Source organism: Aquarana catesbeiana, linkage group LG11 (assembly GCF_042186555.1).
Source record: "Aquarana catesbeiana isolate 2022-GZ linkage group LG11, ASM4218655v1, whole genome shotgun sequence".
In the NCBI taxonomy this organism is placed as follows: domain Eukaryota; kingdom Metazoa; phylum Chordata; class Amphibia; order Anura; family Ranidae; genus Aquarana; species Aquarana catesbeiana.
Genome location: NC_133334.1, coordinates 32,755,190 through 32,761,189, shown reverse-complemented (window position 1 = coordinate 32,761,189; position 6,000 = coordinate 32,755,190).

Below are 6,000 nucleotides of genomic sequence, written 5' to 3'. Positions count from 1 at the left end.
TGATGCCAATGATGGGGCACTATTCCTCCCACTGATGCCAATGATGGGGCACTATTCCTCCCACTGATGCCAATGATGGGGCACTATTCTTCCAACTGATTCTAATGATAGGGCACTATTCCTCCGACGGATAACAATGATGGGACACTAGTCCACCCACTGACGCCAATGATGGGGCACTATTCCTCCTACTGACGCCAATGATGGGGCACTATTCCTCCTACTGACGCCAATGATGGGGCACCATTCCCCCTACTGATGCCAATGATGGGACACTATTCCTCCCACTGAGGCCAATGATGGGGCACTATTCCTCTCACTGACGCCAATGATGGGGCACTATTCTGCCCAATGACGTCAATAATGGGGCACTATTTCTCCCACTGACGCCAATGATGGGGCACTGTTCCTCCCACTGACGCCAATGATGGGGCACTATTCCAACCATTGATGTCAATGATGGGGCACTATTCCACCCACTGACACCAATTATGGAGCACTATTCCTCCTCCTCCTACTGATCACAGGTACTATGCAACTGAACAGCACACCTCAGGCAATGTTTACTCCCACTGATGCCAGGCCTGGGACATTTTCTACCCCTACTGGCCAACATCCGGCCCCCTGGAGGACAGTAACCTGGCCCTTTGTTCGGAAAGTTTGGAGTCCCCTGGCCTAGAGGTAGAGAATTTAGGCCAGGTTCACACTGATGCGTCAATCGCTCTGACTTGTCGCATCAGAAGTCAGACCCCATTCAGTGCAATGTTACTTGAGTAACTTAGAAAAAGGTTCCTGGACTACTTTTGGTCCGACTTGCATTGGACTTTTGTTAGAGAAGTCGCATGCAAGTCGTGCCGAAGTCACGCTGGGGTCCGGCTTCGAAGTCGTACGACTTTGAAGCCACCGCGGTGTGAACCGGGGCTAAATTGTAACATTTTACTCCTCGCTCCAGCAGGCTTCCTCCAGTGCCACACCCTGTTAGGCCGTGTTCACACAGGGTGTTTGCCCAACTCTAAACGCCTGTCCCCTGGGAGGAGAAAATCAGCGTCAAATGCATTTAAGCACGTCAAGCGCATCAGTGTTTATTATTTTCCTTGGCCAGAATGTTAATTTATTTTGGCTACTGAAATTAATGAATGCCAAAAGCAACTGACGCACCTAGCGCTTTGCCAAAACGCCGCTGCTCCTGAACATACTGGCAGTGGGTTCTTTTTCTGAATTTAGATGCCTGTAAACACCTATGTGGCTAACATTGAGGTGCACTTACAGGCGGAAAAAACCCCTGCAAGACGCCTCTAGATGCACCATTTAAAATGACCAGTGTGCATGAGGCTTAAACTGTGCGACCTCCACCTCCCGTCGCACTCCTGCCTCCACGGCATACAACATAGTGTTAAGGAGTCTGTATGATGATGCCGAGCCTTCTGGCGGAGCAGAGTGCTGGAGCCAGCCAGAGTGGGGTGTAAGACAAGTGACAGACGCTCTTTCCCACCCCCATAAACAGAACAAGCATTTAACCCTTGCATGGGGGGGTGAGGGAGGCACTGCCAGGGTGTATTTTCCTAATTTTACTAGGTTTTAACTCTTTTTTTTACCCACGAGAATTTCTCAACAGCGGTGAGAACAGAAGTTTTTATTTTCTTGCTGTTGCAAGAAAGGCCAACTCCAGGTAGAACCTACCTTCTAGTTTTGGACAGAAGAATGGAAAGGATGAGGACCACAGTCAGGTTTTCATATGAGGTCTGTGTCCCTATTGGGGACATCTAACCTCACTTCCTTCCTGGACTGCACATTATGGAATCTCGCCAGCAGGGACATTAAGGCTACAATAAAACCACAAAGTGGGAACCTCCGGTGATGGAGAGATGTGGGGGGCTGAAACACTTATAAGGGAGGTCTCATGGTTGGGTTTTTCATACTGTATAAGGGATTTACCCCCCTAAAGGCTGAGAGAACAAGGCCTGGGGGGTCAGCTTGTGTCCTAGGTCAACTAGAGGTACATGGAGGATAAAGGAGAGCACCAGATGAACTGTGTAGAGTCCTGCACTGATATATATATATATATATATATATATACAGTGGGGAGAACAAGTATTTAATAGAATGATTTTGCAGGTTCTCCTACTTACAAATCATGTAGAGGTCTGTAATTTTTATCATGGGTACTCTTCAACTGCGAGAGATGGAATCTAAAACAAAAATCCAGAAAATCACATTGTATGATTTTTTAAAAAGAAATAATTTGCATTTTAATGCATGACATAAGTATTTGATCACCTACCAACCAGTAAGAATTCCGGCTCTCACAGACCTGTTATTTTTTTCTTTAAGAAGCCCTCCAGTTCTCCACTCCACTCATTACATCATTCTTTGGGGCTGCTTTTCTGCAAAGGGGACAGGACGACTGAACCGTATTGAGGGGAGGATGAATGGGGCCATGTATCGCGGGATCTTGGCCAACAATTCTCCTTCCCTCAGTAAGAGCATTGAAGATGGGTCGTGGCTGGGTCTTCCAGCATGACAACGACCCGAAACACACAGCCAGGACAACTAAGGAGTGGCTCCGTAAGAAGCATCTCAAGGTCCTGGAGTGGCCTAGCCAGTCTCCAGACCTGAACCCAATAGAAAATCTTTGGAGGGAGCTGAAAGTCCGTTTTGCCCAGCGACAGCCCCGAAACCTGAAGGATCTGGAGAAGGTCTGTATGGAGGAGGATTGGGCCAAAATCCCTGCTGCAATGTGTGCAAACCTAGTCAAGAACTACAGGAAACATTTGATCTCTGTAATTGCAAACAAAGGTTTCTGTACAAAATATTAAGTTCTGCTTTTCTGATGTATCAAATACTTATGTCATGCAATAAAATGCAAATTAATTACTGAAGAATCATACAATGTGATTTTCTGGATTTTTGTTTTAGATTCCGTCTCTCGTAGTTGAAGAGTACCTATGATAAAAATTACAGACCTCTACATGATTTGTAAGTAGGAAAACCTGCAAAATTGGCAGTGTATCAAATACTTGTTCTCCCCACTGTACATATAGTCACGCCCAATAAAAAGCCAATGCGTTTTGGGGAGACCTCAAACCCCTTCATTGGGCCTTAAAAAGTGCTGAAGTAAAAGTATTCTAGACTGGAGGTCTCCAAATTGCGGCCCGTGTGCCAAATCCATCCTGCTGTAAGGGTGACTTTGCTAGGGGGCACTCTGGTGGGGACTGTCATGTAAAGGGAACTCTGTTGTAAGAGAGATACTGATGTAAGGCTCCATGCACACTAGCTTTTTTTTTTTTTTTTTTTTTTAATAAAAAGGTCCACACTCGATGAAGGCTCCACTGTTTGATAGCTCCGCCGCAAAATAAACTAAGGGCTGGGGCCTACCAATGACATCACTGGATGGCCATGCTCTTGTGACGTCATTGACTCAACATGCAACGGTCCATGATGTCACAAGGGGGTGTGGTCGCCCAGTTGTCCCACCTCTTTGTTTATTTAGCAGCAGGAGGAAGCAGAGCTGTCAAAATGCAGGAGCCTTCCTCGCTCCATTTTTTTTTGGGGGGGGGGGGCTCAGGGTCCGGCGTTCATCGTGATTGATGATGGATCTACACAGGGGGGAAATTTTTGCCAAAAACTGTGTTTTTATTTACTTTTTGACACTTTTTTTTTCTGAATGCGAAGGGGTATAAATGTACCCCATACTCATTCACATTGGGGGGAGGGGGCCCTTGTTAAAGGGGAGAGATAATACACCCCCCTCTGCTGCCTTTGCAGCTTAGAGTGGTTGAGGGAGTGGTAAAAATGTGGACTGAAGTCTGAACCGTCTCATCTGGAATTGGGCTGAAATTGTTGAAGTGCCATCTACTTACCATGACACAGGCAGGCCAGGGGATCCTGGAATAAACATCCAATAAGGGCAACAAACCAGAAAACACTCGCCAGAGGTAAAAACGTCAAATTAACTTTAATAAAGAGAGAATTTCCTCTTACAATGCATTTCTAGATATAGAGAAGTGCCAGACAAGAGACATGTATTCAGGATAATACGGTACAATCATTTCACCATATCGGAAATTAGGATTCAAAGGAAACCTGTACTGAGAAGGCCGCCATTGTTGAACCTGCCCATAGAAAATGCCGGATGCCTGGCTGTTAAAGCATATCTCCAGGTAAAACCATTTCTTTCCCACAAGTACAGCTTTTTTTGGTGGCATTTGATCACCACTGGGTTTTTATTTTTTTGGGATATAAACGAAAAAAAAAAAAAGACAACATTCTTTTAAAAAAAATTTCTGCTATAAAACATATATATAAAAAAAAAAAAATTCTAATAAGTCGAATTTCTTAAAAAAGTTTAGGCCATAACATATTCTGCTACATGTCTTTGGTAAAAAAAAAAAAAAAATCCCAATAAGTGTTCATTAATTTACGTGAAAGTTATAGCATCTACAAGCTACGGTAGATATACTGGAATTTTTATTTATTTTATTTTTTTATACTACTAATGGTGGCGATCAGCGACTAATATTGGGACTGTGAAGGTGAAAAAGTTCCTGGATAGCCACACTCTGAAGAGGAAACATCTTTATTAAAGAATAAAATATCCAAAAAACAAACGCATGAGAAAGGACATGGGGTCAAAAATGGCTAAGGCGTTTCACATCATAAGATGCTTATTCATAGTTGTTTTAGCTATGAGTAAGCATCTTATGATGTGAAACGCGTTAGCCATTATTGACCCCATGTCCTTTCTCATGCGTTTGTTTTTTGGATATTTTATTCTTTAATAAAGATGTTTCCTCTTCAGAGTGCGGCTATCCAGTAACTTTTTCATCTTCACTTAATTTGTGCAAAGCCAGCACCTGGAGCCAGTTCACACTAGGGCGGAAGCAGTTCAAGGTCTGGGAGCTTCGTGAGCGGCATCTTTTCTTTTGTTAATATTGGGACTGTGATAGTGCGGCGGGCAATCTGACACTAACTGGCACTTTGTGGGAACTGTCACTGACATCACCAGTGACACTAATACAGTGATCAGTGATAATACTGTACACTGTCACTGTACAGCCATGGCCAAAAGTTTTGAGAATGACACAAATATGAATTATCACAAAGTCTGCAGCCTCAGTTTTTATGATGGCAATTTGCATATACTCCAGAATGTTATGAAGATTGATCAGATGAATTGCAATTAATTGCAAAAACCCTCTTTGCCATGAAAATGCACTTATTCCAATAAAAAAAAAAAACATTTCCACTGCATTCGTGAAGAAGGCTTCAGGGCACCCAAGAAAGTCCAGCAAGTGCCAGGACCGTCTCCTACAGTTGATTCAGCTGTGGGATAGGGTCACCACCAGTGCAGAGCTTGGTCAGGAATGGAAGCAGGCAGGTGTGAGGACATCAGCATGCACAGTGAGGAGAAGACTTTTGGAGGATGGCCTGGTGACAAGAAGGGAAACAGCGAAGCCACTTCTCTCCAGGAAAAACATTAGGGGCAGACTGATATTCTGCAAAAGGTACTGGGATTGGACTGGTGAGGACTGGGGTAACGTCATTTTCTCTGATGAATCCCTTTTCTGATTGTTTGGTGCATCCGGAAAAAACATTGTCCGGAGAAGAAAAGGTGAGCACTACCATCAGTCCTGTGTCACGCCAACAGGAAAGCCTCCTGAGACCATTCATGTGTGGGGTTGCTCCTCAGCCAAGGGAGCGGGCTCACTCACAATTTTGCCTAAGAACACAGCCATGAATAAAGAGTGGTACAAAAACATCCTCCGAGAGCAACTTCTCTCAACCATCCAAGAAGAATTTGGTGAGGAACAATGCCTTTTCCATCATGATGGAGCACCTTGCCATAAGGGAAAAGTGATAACGAAGTGGCTTGGGGAACAAAACATGGTCATTTTGGGTCCATGGCCAGGAATCTCCCCAGACCTTAAACCCATTGAGAACTTGTGGTCAATCCTCAAGTGGCGGGCGAAGAAAAAAAAACCCCACAAATTGTGACAAACT